The sequence below is a fragment of the Choloepus didactylus genome, chromosome 16 (genome assembly GCF_015220235.1).
Source record: "Choloepus didactylus isolate mChoDid1 chromosome 16, mChoDid1.pri, whole genome shotgun sequence".
Taxonomy (NCBI): domain Eukaryota; kingdom Metazoa; phylum Chordata; class Mammalia; order Pilosa; family Megalonychidae; genus Choloepus; species Choloepus didactylus.
The window spans coordinates 3,589,817-3,608,616 of record NC_051322.1 but is presented as its reverse complement, the minus strand read 5'-3'; the positions used below and the strand labels follow the sequence as shown (position 1 = coordinate 3,608,616).

General features: G+C 52.3%; 1 protein-coding gene and 1 long non-coding RNA gene across 4 annotated transcripts in view; one reads left to right on the top strand and one right to left on the bottom strand.

Moving 5' to 3' along the window:
* Window positions 1-18,800, bottom strand: part of LOC119511816 (myelin basic protein) — a 126,266-nt gene that overhangs the window by 41,954 nt on the left and 65,512 nt on the right. The gene's annotated exons all lie outside the window — the stretch shown is intronic.
* On the top strand, window positions 3,633-16,982 carry LOC119511819. 2 transcript variants are annotated; one of them, XR_005212251.1, is made up of 4 exons: window positions 3,633-4,430; window positions 7,906-8,111; window positions 14,219-14,412; window positions 14,637-16,982. It is a non-coding gene; the product is annotated as an uncharacterized LOC119511819 (long non-coding RNA). The 2 variants fall into 2 exon arrangements; XR_005212250.1 differs by lacking the exons at window positions 14,219-14,412; window positions 14,637-16,982 and adding an exon at window positions 8,423-8,567.

Below are 18,800 nucleotides of genomic sequence, written 5' to 3'. Positions count from 1 at the left end.
TTGGCCTTCACTATCTGCGCCCATTTCCACATTCCCTCTCTGTAGGTTAGGTTAACACCATAATAAATATTGTCCAATCGAGGAACTTCTTTTCCCATCGTACGTAATAAGCGGAGCAAAATGAACTCAGGTGGCACCGGGCGTGGGGACCACGGGGTGCTGGGCGGTGGCCCCGGCAGAAGTGCAGTCCGTGCGCCCCCACGTGCCTCCGGGAGTCTCAGACGCAGACCCCCATGGCCGACCTCGTCTCCATGGAAGTGCGGCCCCACCGCACCGGGGTGGCTGGGCCTGTGCTGGCGGCGGCCCCTGCAAATCCCCCCTGCAGATCCCCACTGCGGGGCCAGCACCGCGCGCACTGAGGGGGCCCCTCCACCAGGCCCGGGGCGCCCACCCCTCACCCTGCACTGCGGGTGTCCAGCTGTGCCCCGAGTGCATTTCTGCATCTTCACCTTAGAGGCAGGAAAACACCGCTGCCTAAAAAAATGAATAAAGTAACTCAGCACTACTTTTATAGTAATAAGCAAGGCAATGGGGAAGTAAATTAAGTTATTTAAGATGTGTTTTTGATGAGAAGGTACAAAGGATTTTTAAGCCTTTACTTTGGGGGGTAGAAAGGTATCAAAAAATATCTAAGCAGCGTTGGTGTGCCCGTTATTTCTGTGCTTTTTCACTGTTTAGCCCAAACACTCCTCCACCACAGCCTCGGGGCAGGAGCAGGGACGCCCGGGGGCTGTCCCCGGGGGGCGGCCAGTGGTCACCGCGAACCCGGCAGGACCCAGGCAAAGGGCGTTGCTCCTTCAGCGGCACGAGGGGCTCCCACAAGTCCTGCTCGCTCTGGGGGATCAGGGGCTTCGTGAACCCCAAACTCTGCGGCCGTCTGCCTGGAGTGGTGCAGCATCGCCTTAGAGCACAACGTGGCCATCGCTTCATTTCTGATGGCATCTGATGAGGGAGCTGGGCGCTCGGCGGTGGAAAGGGCAGCCGAGCTCCTCGGGAAACCATCCTCTGCCTGGGCCACGTCGGTGAAGCCAGTGATGCGGGGTCCTCGCAGCCAGCTGCCGGACCTGCCACCCTGCAGGAGTGGGGGCAGCGGCTCTGCTGGGCTCTGAACCAGCTGGGAGGACATGGGGGTCACTTCCCCAGGTAACCCCGCAAGCACCCCCGACAGGGCGTCCGTGGGAATGCCGCACCGTGGGCAGCAGGGAGCAGGCCCTGAACCCCTCTGTCCTGTGGGCCCCGGGCCTTGTGTTAGAACTGCCAGGGGCTCCACTCCCGTCGCCCAACAAGGGCAGTGGGTCCCCGCTCAGGAAGAGGGGCGCTTCCGAGTCTGCTTTTAAATACACGGACCCTGAAGAGGAGCCCAGGGGAGCTGAGCAGGGGTTTATGCTACAAGCACGTGCTGTACGCGGCCTGTCATCCTGGTTGGAGAAGGGGCACCGGGGGGGACCTGTGTGTCCCGGAGAGGCTGCGCCCGCCGAGGAGCTGGGCCCTGGAATTTGCAAGTGTAGGCCCGGCCCGAAGAAACTCCTTGTTTGGGGGAGCACTCTGTGCTGGCAGTCTCCGCGCGGGGTCACCGGGCAGGGCAACGGAGACAAAAAGGCCCATGGTTGTGGCCAGTGGGGCTTGCTATGGCAGAAATTCTGCATCTATGAGAGGCATGTGGCCTGGGCCCAGCCAGCGCCGGCATCCCTTTGACCGCGCCGCCACGAGTGCAGCGCAGCGGCCCACCCGCTCCTCCCTCAGGGCCTCCATTGTGCGGCCAGAACATACAGTCGCTATTTGCTCTAAACAGCTCCCCCCTCGAGCCCTCCCACGGCCGGGATCGGGTCACCGTGCGGGACAGGCAGTGGGCGCCCATCAGGTTCCGGGGTCTCCTCGGCCGGCCACTCCCCGGCCGGGCCCCACAGGCTCACTGAGCTTCAGTTTCTTCATCGCAGAGTGGGGGTCCCAGCCCCAGCCCCCCACCACAGTGGCTGTAAAGATGTGAGAGTGAAAGGAAAAGGGGCTCGTGTTGGTCAAGGCTCTGCTATTTGCAGCCTCTCGGCAAGTCTGCACCTCGGTGGGCAGGCCCCGGGGGCTCCGAGATTTCCCCAAGAACCCCGCAAGGCAGGTGCTACTGCGAGTTGCTTCTCGGTGAGGGGGGGAAGGACTTTAAACATTTTTTATTCCTGGTTGAATTGTGGCCCCCAAAAAGACACGTTCCAGTGCTAACCCCGAATCCCATGAGTGGGACTTTATTTGGAAGCAGGGTCTTTGGAGACGTGATTAGTGACGATGACGCTGAGCTGAGGTGGAGCAGGCCTGACCCACTGTGGCTGGTGTCCTCATCAGAGGGGAGAGCTGGACACACAGACGGGGACACGGTGCGTGGTGACGGAGGCTGGTGCCCGCACAGCCAAGGACGGTCGGCAGCTGGCGGGAGCCGAGGAGGCCAGGAGAGAGACCCCTCAGTGGGCTGCAGGGAGCCCGCCTAGGACTTTGGGAGCCTCCCAGTTTGGGGCCCTTTGTCGTGACCGCCCCAGGCCACGCCGACAGCACTGGCGCCTTTAAAGGAGCGCCGTTTTGACTGCGTCTTCACTGGGCTCGGGTCCTACTTTTCCAGCTGCTTGTTCATCATCTCCTGTGAACTCGCCAGGAATTCAGGATCTGTGATGCTCTCTTCTCCACCCTTTGGTCCCAGGTCCCAGGGCCCAAGCTACCTCAGGCTCTGTCAGCTTTTCCCAAACTTGCTCCCTAAAACACAAGTGCGCAGCATGATGTCAAAAGAGGCTCTTCCAAAGAAAAATAAAAGCCCTGTAGTGAAAGTACTTGGGAAATATTTCTGTACTTCAAGACTTTTCAGAGGGATTAATCTGCAGAGTTCTAGGAGATGGTCACAGTATGCAGCCCTTTCCAAGTTAATTTCCCCTGGAAGCGTATTTTCAGGGACACCCTGGACTCTGAGGAGTTCCAGTGAGCACAGGTGTGGAACGTGGTTCCGAAACCCTGCCCGGTTTCCTACTCACTCTGTGGTGGTCCTGAGTTGAGGCTGGGAATCGATCCTACAGCTTCCCAAATGACTAGTACCTCCGCGTGCCCAGAGCTCACGCCCGGAACGGGAAGCATCTATTTACCCAGGCCCCTGCCGCGAGCCCCTCACAACCTCTGTCCTCTCTACAGAAAGCCAGGCACACAGGAGGCGCTCAGGAAATATTTTGAATAAATAGGAAAATTGCGCTTTCATCTATCTGTTCACAATGCTTCCTTCTTTCTCAGTCTGAAATGTGCTTCTGTCAGCAACAGGAACTCTGCATGTAAAGTATACACTGAAAATCATTCTCGACTTATTGAAGCAAGAGCCCTCTCTTTTCTAGAACCTGAAATGGCGCATTCCATGAAGAGCTGCATCCGTCTCCTGAGCTCTCCTACCCTGGGAAGACAGCCGTTGCCGTGCCTGCGAGGGTCTAGTCACAGGACCGTGCAAGGAGAGGAGGATGCGAGGCTAGAGCGAGAGATACAACACTGCCGACTTTGTTAATTTAAATGATCACTGAAGTGCTTACAAATCCCTGCAAATTATCAACACTCTGGGGGGAATTTGCCTATCAGGAAAGAGATTTAAAGCAATTGGAATCCACATACTAACCCCCAAGTAATGTTCACATGTAAAAAGATCAGGATCTCTATATTGTGAAGCTTCCTCTTAATTTCATACACATGAAAGAAATCAGAGCAAAGTCTGTAAAAATATGTTTCTGAGAAGAATACTTCATTCAAAGTGATGGCACCACACTGAGAAAGGATGTGAGTCATCGATCGCCCTGAAAACCACACCGCAGGACAGACCGTCCTGCAGGTCTCGTCCCCGGAGATGCTTGCAAACATCTCTCTCTGTGTGAGAAAACGCACCCCAAAGATGTTCTGCCGATTTGGGGCCCTGCCGGGACAGGTCTCACCGTGTGTCTGAAGCATTTATCAGTGGAGGAAGGAGATCAGCTCTTGGGTCAAGTTGGAGGGAAAGAGAGAAGAAACGCTGCTCCCCCGTGAGTGGGAACCCTTCAGTGCCTGCTCCTGGCTGTGGGCCCCTGATTTGGGGGAGCAGGGGGGAGGCAGGGCTCCGGGCGGGGCCGGCAGCAGATGGGAGACCTGGAGCTGAGCTGAAGCGCCCGCCCGCTCTCCCGGCTGGGGCCAGTGGGCAGGAGCCGGCCGCTGGTTCTGGCCAGTGCTCAGGGGAGGCGGCAGGGATGATAAGGGACAGCCCTGGTGCCACACTGATCTGCTTTGTGACCTGGGCCTCGGTCCAAACTGCCATCTCGTTCCGGGAAGAACGTCTTTCTCACGCCCCGGCCCCACCTGCAAGACAGGAGGATGCGTGAAAAGCCAACACGCTGCGCTTCTCCCAATCCGGAACCTCGGATGCTGGCGCGAAGAGGCCGGACACCTGTGCCCAGGTGAGAGGTGGGAAGGGAGTGCACACAGTCCGCTGACAGGCCCCAGAACTGGCCCCCCAGGGCCATGGCACGGCCAGCAACTATGCAGAAAGGCCCGTCTTTGTGATGACTCCCAGGGCGGCTTTGCAGGTTATTTCCATGTGAATTCAAGGTCACAGTAGAAGTAATAATGCGATCAACATTAAAAACTCCCCTAAAGAACCATTAGTAAACAAAGGCTTCAGCCAGTACTGCGCCCGTATCGTAACACCCGGCTTCTACGGTTAGCAAGCCGATCAGCGCACCCCAAGGGGCCAGCAGGCAAGGACTCATCAAGCGTGCACGCTACTGCATGGAAACTCAGGGGAGAGATTGTGCCAGAAATCCTCAATAAATGGGCTGTGACCAGCAGCTCGGCTTAAAGTGAAAGATGCACAGAACCCAGGGACCGTCCCAAACTCCAGAAGCCCAGAAAGGCTGACCACTAAGTGGACTGACATTACTGGCGATTGAGAGCTTACCGAGAACTTCCTGGTGCACATTTGGAATCAACCACCTGTCAGTACAAAATCCCCCGGTGTGCCAAGAGTGCACGTTACCAACCGGATTTTAAATAGGAGGGCTCAGCGGCACCCAGGGAAATGCAGAGCGAGCTTTCTGACATCACAGGCAGTGTTCCTCTGCCACCCCATGACTGGGTCCCTGGGAACTAGACAATTGTGAGCCCCCAGATGGTGGCTGTATCTGTTCCTTTCTCCCTGAATCCCCAGGGCCTAGCCCAGCAGTTGGCATGGAGTAGGTGCTGTATATGTATGTACGAGTATATGCATGCATTTGTCTATGCAAGTGTGAGTATTATTTGTGTATGCATGTATGTGCATATATGTGTACATGCATGCAAAGCATCTGTGAATATGTGTATGCATGCATGTGCATGTACGTGTATATGCATGCATTTGTATATGCAAATGTGTGAATATATGTGTGTATGCATGTATGTGTGTATCATGCATGTATGCCTGTATGGACACACACTGTGTGTGTACACACCTGTAGGTGAACTGCTTGCCTAATGAAGGGATTATTAATTCATTAATTAATATGATGGGTTCCGCTGTTAGCTTCTTTCATAGTATTTTTAAAGTACAAGGAACTTGATGAGTAGCTTACAGCCAGTTGTTTCCCTTTGTGTTCTGTACTGAGCAGGAATCAAGTGGCCTCCCAGATTAGCAGAGGCCTTTGGACCATCTGTGAACATCGTCGGCAAAGCTCGGCCTGCAGAGCCAATCTGGTGCATCCTCTGCTTTTGTACAACCCAGAAGCAAAGCAAGATTTTACCTTTTTAATAGTTGAAAAAAAAAGAATAGTATTCAGCACACGTGAAACTTACATGAAATTCAAATTTCAGTGTCCACAAATAAAGTTTTATCGGAGCACAGCCATGCTCACTTGCGGAAGTCTTGGCCTACGGCCGTGTTCGTGCACTGACGCAGAGTCGAGCAGGCAGACGGGGACCGTGTGGCCACAAAGCCTAAAATATTTACTATTTGGTCCTTCACAGAAAACGTTTATTGACATCTGTGATCTATAATGTAATTTAAAGTTCTCAGAACAGGAGTAAGGAGCTGATGCAGCCTTAATAATAGAGAATTGACAGTGCAACTTAGTTTCAGAAGTCCTATTTCAATGTTCTTTCATCTGTTGTAACAAAGCTGCCACGTTAATTTAAAGTGTCAGCAATGGAGAGTGGGGAGGGCTATGGGAATGCTGTATTTTTACATGATTTTTCTGTAAACCTACAGCTTCTCTAATTAAAACGACAATACTAATAAGTAAACTACAAAAATGATATTATTTGCCCTGGAGAAGCTTTGTGGCTTGACACACAAGGCAATTAAAAACCCAGAAGATAAAAGTACACACTCTCCAGAAAGGCAGAGACGAACGATCTCGGTGACGGCCCCTCGCCCGCTCTCCCTTCCCCTGCCCGGCTCACGCTCCTGCCTGTCCTGACTTCCGGAGAGACAGAAGCATTTACCATTGGGCTTTCAGTGAACAGGGGAGTTCTTTTCGGCCTTCTCTCGGGCACAGTTGTGAGTCTGTCTGCGGCCTCCCCGGACCTGGGCACACGGGAACAATGGGCGCCAACTGCCCGGCGCGGGCGGCGGGGCCGGCGGCCGGAGACACAATGTCCGCTTTTCAGAAGCAGCTGCCCCGCGCCGAGCAGGCACTGACACGGGGCCGGCCCGTACCAGCCCGTGTCGGCCACCGCCGTCTTTTAAGGACAAAAATAACTTTAAAACTCTTCAAGTGAAGAACTATTCAGTGAAATACTTAAAAAATACCCAGGCCATAAAACCTGATTTTTCATAGAAAGAGACAGTGATGTAACACTTCGGTAAACTGGAATAAAGAAGACATTCCACGAGAGCACTTATAAAAGTGGTCTCAGATAACCACCCTCTAATTCGTTTGCTGCTTCAACAACTTCTAGGTATATACTGTTATGGTAAAGAATGCACATTAATACCTTTTAAGTTTATTTTCTTTTTTGGAAATCATTTGGAGATAATTTTATCATATTTCAGATACCATTTACACTTTGTAGGATATCAGAATGGTTGAGGAAATTGAAAATATTCTCTGTCTACTCACTTGGTGGAAGTTGACTCTTCTTAAGTTTTATTTATAATCACAATGAGTACTTATAATGGTGCATTTTTAGGTCTTTTGGCGTGAACCTTGAATACGTTGGGAATTTCATAAGGGTATTATCACAAGCAGAAAGTTGACATTTCCATGTCATGAATATAAACTGGCACATACACAAGTGTGTGTGTTATAGAATCTCCGAAGTGGAACCAAGCTTGTTCTCCTGGAATCTCCCTGGAACCGCCTTCATTTTCATCACAGGGACAAGCAGGCACAGGTTCCCGGGGGTCCCGGGCCGGCCCCTGGCCCCTGCGCGGGGGGAGGAGGTGGCACGGCCCCTGGCAGAGGTGCCACGACCGCCCACACGCAGGGTACGGAACGTCGTCATCTGAGCCCGAGTTATTGGGGTAAAGCTTTTCATCTCCACGGGTTCTCCATGCATTGTAAGGCGCTGAGCCCTTGCCCGGCTCTGAGATGTGACAGGTGTGTGGTAATCCAGCGGCTCTCCAGCTGGAGGCCGAGTTGGGTGAGGGTGGGATGCAGCACGAGGGAAAGTTGACACAGCTGTATGTCCACATCTGCATCTGTATCTCTCTATTTCTATTTCTACATCGGTTTAAAACGCCGTCTCAGCTTTACGTAACCCAAATGCCACCCTTTAGAGCGGGCCCCACGAGGCCTCCGCCCGGCGTTCAGGCCCCCTCGGCTCTGGTCCCGGCGGCCGGATCTCACCTGCTCCCCGACAAAAGCTCCTGCTGCTCTCACTGCCCCCCACTGCGTCCGGCTCTCCCCCGTTTCTGCCTCCGTGCTCCGCTGCCCCTCACCCCTCCTCTCTGCCCCCCAGTCCTGCTCCCCTTTAGGACGTGACCCCTGCTCACGGAGCCCTGTCTGGCAGCTGGCATGCTCTGTCCGTGCTGCCCACCCGGTGCTACGTTGCTGTGATGCCCTTGGGAGAAGACCCCTGGTCCCAGCCCCCCGAGGATCCGGCTACAGCCCGTACCCTGCCCCGCGGATGCTCCGAACCCTAGCAGACTGCAGGAGGGGCGCCTGGTGAGCGCAGCATGGGGCGGGCGAGTCCCGGCTTGGACTGGGCCATGAGGGGATTGGGGTTCAGTGTGATCAGATGGCGTCTTGGGCTTGGCTGCAACCATGGGAAAACATTTGGGGAGGCAAGTGGGGGCTGACCCTGGTGTCACCACTCCCTGACGCAACCTCCCCTCTCTGTCCCTGCGGCCACTTCTGGGTCGTCCTCCTGCAGCCTCCTCATCACATGCCTGGAGGCTGGGGTCCCGCCCTGAGGTGCTCCCAAACTCCAAACATCAGGGTTCAGACCCCTCTAATGACTGCTCTCCAACTTTCAGACCCACCCTGGTCTCCCAGCCCTGCTGCAGCTCCATGAGGTCTCCCCTCTGCGGGAGGCCAGGTTCACAGCTGCCTCCTCCCTGGCTGTTCCCCTCCCCAGCTGCCCCCCTCCCAACTGCCCCCTTCCTGGCTTCCCTCCTCCCAGCTGCCCTCCTCCCAGCTGCCCTCCTCCCCGGCTGCCCTCCTCCCTGCTGCCCCTCCCCAACTGCCCCCTCCCCGGCTGCCCCCTCCCCGACTGCCCCCTCCCTGGCTGCTCTCCTCCCCGGCTGCCCCCCTCCCCGCTTCCCTCCCTCCTCCCAGCTGCCCTCCTCCCAGCTGCCCTCCTCCCCGGCTGCCCTCCTTCCTGGCTCAAAGGCCACTTCCTCCATGAAGCCCTTCTGCAGGCGGCACCCCTGCGCCCGGCCGCCCTCTGGCCTTGCTCTCATCTGCCTGCAGTGCACTCCCTTCTCTGCCTGCCTCCCCTCCTTCCCAGCCTCACACAGCTTGAACACGGGCACTACATGTCCAGCACCTTCTCATCCAGCCTGCATTTAGCCAAGGCCTCACACAGACAAAGTACCCAGGAACTGCCTTTTGTGTGAAGAAACAAATCCAGATGGGAAATGTTTAAAATTAAATTCAACTTAACTTAGAAGGAAAAACATTTGTTTAAAGAAGAGCCCTCATATTTTTCTTTTAAAATAAATTTACTTAGAAGGAATGGATATGTCTGTTTCCTTAACAGCACTCTTCAGGATGGTTGTAAGGTGTTTGATTTGTTGTTGTGTGTGTGTGTGTGTGTGTGCGTGTGAGAAGACTGCCCCATAAAAAGTACACTGTTAAAGCTTTATTGATAAATGGGTAAATACGATCTTGACTTACATGACTGAGGCAGGTTTATCCAAGTAATCAGTTCATACATGTCCAGAGTTAATCTACTTACTCTTTTCCATTAGGAAAAGGGCATGAGATTGGTTGGGGAAAATGAATACAAGTGTAAGCAAATGGAAGAGGACACTGCCCCCGGCCTCTCGGATCACCACCTGAGTATCACAGACCACACATTGATGGAAAACGTAGCACTAACTCAAGTGATCCATTTTTAGCAGTCGCTGACTAAATCGAGTCAGTAACAGGTGAGAACACACCGCCCAGCACGGATGGACGGACATCAGAAAGGAGCCTTGGACAGATTCCTAATGGAGTGACCCCCGGCCGCCACCGCCGGCCTCAGCTGTCAATTCTAGAAACCACTCCGGTTAGCGTGTTGGCCCGGTGGGCTTGGGAAATTGAAATAAGTGGACAACCACAAAATCCCATGTTAGCCAGGAACTTCCATCTTCTGTAGCAAAGCCGTTTTCAAAGTTGAAAATTACTATCACAAATTTAACGTTTTTGTTTCTATTAGAAAAAAAGTGCTCATTAATGGCAAAATTGCTTAAATGATAGCAAGTAGGCAACAAACAGAAAAAAGGAGGACAGAACCTTCCACACAATTCTGAAGAATGAAAAGTGGGCTGCATGGTTTGCTCTGAGGGGTGTTTCCTAGGGCAAATTACGAGGAGTTTGCCTTGAAAATTCAGTCGCGGGGTTGGAGCATCGCTCCACGGCCCTGTCAGCGGATTTGACGTCTGTGTTATGGAAGACACCGGGAGAGGCAGCATTTCATTAATGTGGAATTATTAGGCGAGAATATAAAATAGTTGGCAATCTACATATTCAAATTGATGGACCACATTTTGGTTTGCATCTATTGCACATTATACTGTTTTATTAGTGGTAACATTAAAACTCATGGTCATTCCATGTCCTAATGGTGCCAGAGATGCTGCCAAATGGGGCTACAATGGTTGCTGGTTTTGAGATAACCAAGATGGAGCTTTATTCCCACGCAAGCAAAGTGCCCTACTTCATCCCAGTACTTCAGATCAGCAGCCTGCTTTCCCCATCCGCTCTCAGCACATACTTCCTGATATGCAGGTCCAGTGAGGGCCGCAGGACAGATTTGCAACTGTGCCCAAGAAAAGGCCTGAAAATAACTCCCATGTTTACTAAAAGCATCAGCAGGAGGGAGGCCCTGGGCCGGGGCTCCCGAGCAGGGGCAGGGACTTGTGCGGCTCGAGGCCTCCTTGGACCGTTGCCTCCGAGTCCTCCTGTGACAGCAGCCGTCTGCCCTGTGTCCCTGGCCTGGGCTGAGCAGCTGCAGGGGAAGGGCTGACCCTCTAAACACGTGACTTGGGGAGGGCCCTGGGAGGTAGTGACCGACCACCGTGCATCGAAATTTTAAATGGCCACCTAGACTTGCTCCATAATATATCCCAAACTCCAGATTCTTTCCCTACTCCTGCCCTTCCTTCCAGTCCAGGAGAAAAGCAGCTTCTAGAAGATGGGCGGGGAGGGGTTCGTTTTAGTAAACGTCAGTATTGGCTCGGATGAATTACACTTAGCAGTGGATAAGTGGACTTTCAGGTTTCACTGATAATCTAATGACTATAACAATTTGTGGAGGCAAGTAAGGAAATTTCTACTGAGATGAAATAATTCACATCCCTGAGCCTTCTGCAGGCCTGAAATCGTCATGGATTAGGTGAATCATCCATCAAAATGGAATTTTTCCTCTGGGGAGTGGTGTTTAGTAAACATCTAATTCACATGATAGAAATAAAAATGAAATTCTAAGTGAACAACCCATCTGGGAGTTTAAAATAACAATTAAAATAAAAAGGATTCACTGCTCCGTCATCTACCAAGAGAAATAAAAATGTGTCCGGGCAAAAACATGTACATGGATGTTCACAGCAGCCTTATCCACCACAGCCCCAAGCAGGAACCACCTCGAAACCCTCAAACCAGTGAAGGGGCCGCGCCGTGGGGGCTGCCCCATGATGGGACACGGTCAGCCGTAAAAGGAAGTGCCGGGCACGCTGCCCCGTGGTGATGCTGGGAACATGGTACTAAATGAAACAGCCGGTCCCAAAAGGCCACATCCTGTATGATTCTACTTACATGCAAAATGTTCAGAATAGGCAAATCTATAGAAACGGGAAGTAGATCAGTGGTCGCCCAGGGCTTGGGGAGAAGGGAATGGGAAGGAGCTGCTAATGGCTGTGAGGTTTCTTTGCTGAGATGATAAACATTCTCTAAAATTAGACTATGGTGAGGGTTGCACAACTCTGTAAATATATCAAAAACTGTTGAATTGTACACTTAAAATGTGTGAACTTTATGGTATGTAAATTATATCTTAATAAAACTGTTAAAAATAAAAGCAATGAAAGAAGTCTTCATTCTGCTGTTTTGTTGCATCAATATAAATTTGCAACCAAACAGAAGATAAATCAGAATATGAAGGATAATATGCTTGATCATCTCTTATGGCAAATGGAAGAAGCAGAGATACAGTCAACATTTCATTCCAAATGCCTGCAAATGAACTGGTGGTTATGTATCTATCAGAACATGTCAATGAATAATGCATATGCTATACAATGAAGGAACTAGATCAATTAACCTGTACAGGGAAATTCTATGCAGGAATTGCAGTGACAGCACAGTATGATTGACAACAGCGAACCGAAAAGCTGGAAGAAATTTAGTCATTAAACTTCTAAATTGTGACCATTAAGCAAAGCCAGGAAGAAAGAGGCCAAACATCATTGTTAGAATTAAAGATTTAACTGGTAAGTGTATCTTTGGCTTTGTCCTGTGAACCTGCCCTTCGGGGTCCCCTGAGAAATGTTTTCCTGCCATACACAAGTCTCTAGAGGGGACCCCCCCCACTTGACACCGAGCCTCTGGCAGTGGCACCGTGTGCCCCCTGCCTGGTGCTATCACACCCCCGTGCCCAGGGCTTTCATTCTCAGTGGGTCTGGGGACGAGAGTGGGAGAGCTGGGCACGGTCGGAGAGTCTGTGCAGGGTTTGTGGGAGGAGGAGGAAGGAGTGGAGCCCGGGAGAACCAGCCTGACCGCGGGAAGACTATTGGGTTAGGCCTTTCACTGGTATCTGCATTGTAGGGATTAAAATCTCCATTTGGTAAATGTAACGACTGAGACTCAAAGAGGTTGAAACAAAAAACAAACAAACACAGACATTCATGAAGTGGTAGAGCCAGGATTTGATCCCAGATTGAAAAAAAACTAGCTTGCAGAAGGCAGGGATCTCACCTGCTCTGTTCACAGATGTACCCTGCACAGAGAGTGGTGCCTGTCACGTAAAAATTGCTCAGTAAATATTTGCTGAATGAGTAATTCTTATTTACAAATAATAAAGACATCTTTGCAGATGCATGACGAAGATGGAGTCTGTGTTAGGGGAACATAGTAAATAGTTTTTGTTTGTACCATGTAGCAAAGAAAGGTTATTTTTATTTTCTGTTTCTTTTGAAATTCCCACCAGTTGAGAGTCAAGAGCCATCTGAGGTGACTCAAATGGGAGCTGGAAGTTGTACCTAACTGGTTCAAAAGGGGCATCTTGCCCAGTGTGGCTGTCACGTGGCTTGAGCTCACGCCCCCTCGGGAAGGAATAACCACTCAGACACCCCAGCTTCTCTGGGCCATTATTTTTCATCCTCTGTAGATTTATTTTAAGTACCCGTCATTGGGTAACTAATGACCAATTTACACTCCCCCAACTAAGCACATTTCTGTAACTATGGAAACAAGTACTTGAAATGTTTGCTAAATACAGAGTTTGCCATTGTTGATGTTGGTAGAAAAACAACAAAATATTTCAGGCTTTCATCAAGCAGCGTTGTTCCCACATTTTTGCTCATCTTTCGTGTTCGGGAAGGTGCGCGTCCTACTGAAGCCCTGTTTTCATACTGGGGAACCTTCCCAAACTTGTGAGTTCCTCACTCGCTGAGACAAAGCTGGCAAAGGAAACATCTTCTGGCTCAAGTATCTCCCCGAGAAGAGGAGCAGCAGCAGAACTAGTAAAATTTGGAAAACTGGAAATTGTTTTTTATAACTTGCAAAACCATCTAAAGAACAGAAACACAAAAACAGCATACTATTTATATTTTAAATGTCAAATGATTGCCTTTATTTTCCTGCGTAGGCTTGGCTGCAGCTAGAGACACAAAGAGTGGCGCTCCTTCTTGATTACGAGAACAAAGCAGGGGACGCGTGTGCTGCTGAATCAAAGGCCCCGTTTGAAGGCCTTAGACGGTCTCATTTCTGAAGACCCACCGCCAGCTCTGCGAGGTGTTCAACAGACACCTGCGTATGAGCGAGCCAGAGCACAGCGGATCAGCCCGGGTCTCAGCCTCTGAAAGGACGCTTGTCGGACCCTGAAGACCGCGACCGAGCTGGGCACAGGGCTCCCTCGGGCCTTCCCCTTTCCGGGGCTGCGGGAACGGCCTGGAACTGGGACCTGCTCCCAGACGTCAGGGCTCCTGGGTTCACCCGACCGGACGTGGCTCCCCTCCTGGGCTGTGCGCCGGGCTTGGTGGGGACCCCCTCCACCGCCTTCAGTTCCTGACGTCCCTCCCCTCCCCTGCTCCCCACCCCCAAGTCTCTGGGGCTTGTAGTTTAATCTAGTTGTCATTAAACTGGTTAAAGATTCCTTTGAGCATCCTACAGCATCCCCTGAAACAACCAGGCAGATCCCTCTGCTCCAGAAAAACCACAACTGGAACCTGCTGTTCGTGAGGGGAGTAGTCCGGGAATTCCAAGGTTATGCAATGCAAATACTCTTTCTGACCATATTTATATTAAAAACAAACAAACAAACACATTTTACGTGCCATCAAGCAAACTCTCGGCTCTCTAGCCTTCTATCTTACTGAAAGTATTAAAGCCCTTTAACCTTTCTTTAGTTACAAACAGGCGATTGCTTGGTGGGAAACGACCCCAAAGAGATCCACCGACTGAACCAAAGCCGGGCCAGGACGCCCGCAGAGCCCTTACTGACTGCCGTCCCCAGAACCCGCGGTCCGACGACAGCTCCACCCGGTGCTGGGCTGGGCAGGGCAGCCTCCCGGCACCCCGGAATCTCCAGCTCACATCCAAGGTGAGATGGAGGGGGTCGGCGGAGACGCTGCCTCTGCATGTGTGTGTGCAAGAGGGTGTGTGCATGGGTGTCTGAGTCTGAGTGTGTGGGTGTGTACAAGAATGTGAATGTGTGTGAGAACATATGTCTAAGCGGGTGTGAATGTGTGCAAGAGAGTGTGTGGGTGTGTGTGAATGTAACTGTGTGGATGGTGCTAAATTCCATTTCACTGTGTTTGTTCTCAGAAAGATGGACTTGATTTTCACCAAGAAGATCGCCTAAAAGTCCGACAAAGCGGTTTACAGCACTCGTGGTGCTGTTAGGGAACATCACCGTAGCTGCCTCGGGAAAGCCTCCTCTCTCTCCCCTCTCCCATCAGCATCAGACCCCACTTTCGGGAACCACCGGCCATGTCTGTCCACAGTGTCTTTGGTTCCTAATGAAGATTCCAAGGAAAAGAAATGGAACATTGATAAGATTTCCGAAGCAATTTAAATAAAAAGTTGCAGCTAGAGGAAACTTTCACATACAATAACATACACAATTTAACTATCGAAGGTAAAAGGAGTGCCTTCTTAGGTAAATTTTATTTAATTTGGAAGACGACTGTATTGTAGCCTTGAGATAAAAATGGCCAGTATGCAAAGCCCACCCAATGAAATGCTCCAATTTTAATGGGTCTAACTTACGTCCATTTACTTGGCTCCCCCTTGCTGGTGTGTGACACATACATCTCTACTTTGCTTTTACCTTTCTAATGACAGGATTAAATTGGCTAAAAAGTGTGTCACATCCTAAGGGCTCAGTTAAAATTCCAGCCACCCTCCTCGTAGCTCAGGGCATGGATTAGAGGTGGCTGCCAGAGGAGGGGAGTGTACCTCTGGACCTGTGGGGGTGGCTGGGCACCCCAGGCCCAGCAGTGGCCGTGGAGGTTGGCAAGGCTGAATCGAGGACCTGTTGTCACTTCACTCTTGAATTACTGAGTGGCATGGAGCTGTCACCTGGACTTGTTCATGTGTGGTGTGATTGTGAAGTTCCCGTGTCCACGTGTTGGGTTATGTGCCCAATTGTCTGGTCAAGCATGCACTGGACTGATGGTTACTATGAGGACATTTCATGGACTTAAATCATCAGTAAGTTGATTGCATCTATGGCTGATTGCATCTACAATCAACAGAGGAGATTGCCTTCAGCAATGAGAGAAGTCTCATCCACCTGTTGAAGACTTTAAATGGAGAACTGATGACTTCAACAGTCAGAAGAGAGCATTTCCATCTCTACATCAGCCAGCCAACTTCTCCTGGGGAATTCACCGAAAACATTCATTGGCGTTCCCAGATGGTGGCCTGCCCCACAGAATTTGGATTTCCCATCCATGTGAGCCAATTCCTCTAATGAATCTTATAATATTTATATATATATATAATCGCACACGCACACACACGTAAAATATCCTGTTGGTTCTGTTTCCCTGGAGACACTATTGCACATGGGATGGACACATTGGAAAAACTAATTACAAACCACTCTCCCAAGACATCAAATGTAATACCTTCCAAGGAGAAAAAACAATGTTAGAACAGAAGTGGAAAGCGGCACTTGAAGTCAGTCCCCACTGAGACGGCCAGGGGCCCAGCCGCGGGGACAGTTGGCCAGTGCTGCGGGGAGGTATGTGTGTGCACACGTGTGTGTGTGTGCGCGAGTGCACATGAGGCTGTATTTGGCCTGCGGCTTCGCTAAAACCACAGTGTAGCAAGTTGGTTTGTTTTTTGCCCTTTTAACGCTTTGACCCTTCAATTTTAAAAGGACCGATGGTAGACAACGCTTGGCAGAAGCGAGGGAGCGGTGAGGACGCCTTTGAAAGACTTGGGACACCCTCTTCCCTGTTACAATAGGTGGAGGAGAATGGCCTTGGAGACCAGGCTATGGAAAACTCCTGAGACAGCTTGGAGAGGGGAAAGAACCTCTTTTCGGCTGGAAAGTGTACAGGGGGTGCAGCTCCAAGGGGAGCAGGGCCCTACGGGGGGCTTCACCTCTGTCTGCCTGGGGAAGGTGGAGGGACACAGGCAAATCCCGGCCGCATCTGGGAGCACGGCTGGGCATGAGTGGAAGTCAGACATGCTAACCTCTGATGGGCTCCAAACGTGGTCCCTCTGGGACCAGAGCGTCCCTGGCTGGACAAAGGCACACACCACGCAGACCAGTGCTCCCAGGGCCCTCGGGAGCCCGCGGCCTCCAGCTAGGACGTGCTGCTCCCTCTGGCCACTGCCCATCACATCTGCCCTTTGTGCCTTGTGAGGCCTCTATTCCCCTTTTGTTCTGGCCATCTTTCAGTCGTCCTATTGTGGCTCCAATGACCTTAGGTGACTCCGAGAAGAACATTTTATTTGTGACGGGTCCATTAGGTGCAAGGTGTCCAGGCAAGTGCCAACCTCGGGCAAACATCTGTGCAGTGTCAGTGCAGGCGAGACGAGCGGCACGCTCCGGGGCTGCCCCACACCCTCCCCCCATCCCACCTGCAGTGAACCAACACCCCAGCCTGGTCTGGAAGCTTGAGGCTCCTGTGGAAAGTGCCAGCCCGGGCCCCACCACGCCCCTGAGGCTCCCCGCACCCCCTCTCTGGGTGCCGAGCAGCATTTGGCATCTACTGGAACCTGCTCTCATGGTGGAAACATGGTGGAGGGGGCTGCGGAATGTGGTGTGAGTCCTTTCTACAACTTACACCCACCTTGGAGAACTCTTGTGCAACTTGTTCTTTTAGAATTTGAAATGGGGAACTTTTAGTCCCTTGATAAATGAGTGTCCCCGGCCAGCAGCTGGTGTGGCTCTCCGAGGGGCAGCGAGGGGTCAGGAGACTGCAGCTCAGTCGCTGGACACCAAGGGAGTTAGTGTTGGAGAACCCCGGCCTGAGGGCGATTCAGAATGGCTACCCCTCCCCCTGCCTTCCCTCCCACTTCCTCCCGAGGGTCAGGGGCTCTGCAGACACAGGACGCGTCAAAGACCCAGACCAGCCCCACCAAGGCCCTAGCCCTCATCCACTGTGCTCTGTCTGGAGAGACAGGCTGCGGTCTTGGTGCTCAAGCATTGCACTCGATGTCTGCTTAACAGCCCAGGCTTCCCGGGTCGCAACTGCAAGCTCTGCTAACGGACGCCCGTCTTCACGGGAACGCGGGAGCGAAGGCGACCTTCTAACATGCCAAGGACAAGCGCAATTGTTTCAGAGACATTCTGGCAGGTGGAATGGCTTTCATCCACACGTACATGCACACGTGCACAAATGCACACATGTGCACACCCACACATACACACACACAAGCATCCACACCTACACGTACATACCCACGTGCACACACGCACACTTGTGCACATATGCACTCACATGTATGCACATGTACCCAGACGCACACCTGCACATACACTTACAGACACACATACATGTACACACTCTTGCTCACACACACACTCACACGCACTCACACACCCATGAGTGAACACACTGATGCACGAGCCTGCGTGTACTTCAGTGCATCCCTTGCTCAGCAGCAGCCGGAGGCAAAGCATCTTAGGAGCCAAGTGCTCAGGCTCCACTGGAGTGACCACTGGGAAGGCCACTCGGGGACGAGGCGGGGGGTGCTGGGAGCGGGGACTAGGCGCCGCCACAACCGTGCGGCCTTTCGACAAATCCTCATCACGCTCCTTGCCTGCCCCAGGCACGGCTCCGTGCTGGGGTTGCAGCCGTGAGTAAAACAGACAAAATCCCTGCCCCAGGGACGCTCCTGCCCTGACGGGGGCCGGCTGCAGAGGCCCCGGCTGCAGGGGTCAGCTCTCACGGGGAGGTGCACCAGCACGGCTCCTCGCTTTCGTCCAGTGGCCCTGGGACCGACGTCGCGAGCACGGGGAAGGAAGAGGACGCCCCAGATAAGTTAGTCTCTGGGTGCTATTGCAAAGAAGCCCCCTTCATTTTCTCACACGCTCTGGTAATGCGTTACCAATGACCCACGTTCCTATTCCAGGGAAATGGGCCTCAGAGCAGAACATCCAGAAAAAGATAAACCGTGTGCACACACATGCACATTTAAATAGTGTACATGTGTTCAGGTTGTGTGTGTGCAGGCAGACTGCAAGGTCACTGCAGGTCTAATTGGAGAGCGCCGACATTGGGGGCTTGGGGTCAGTGGGCACCTCTCGGACGCCGAAGGCGCAACGGGATCTTGTCCTGCTACTTCCACTGGGCTGGGCCGGCACAGTGGCCGCTCGCCCCGCTGCACCGTGAGCACAGCCCCTGTGCTGGAGAAGCAGGACCAGCAGAAAGCGAGAGAGATTCATAAGCTCAGCTTGCGTGAGAATGAGGACAGGGGTGCATGAGGCCCCCAAGCTGCTGAGCACCAGCCCCCTGCAAAGGCCCCCGG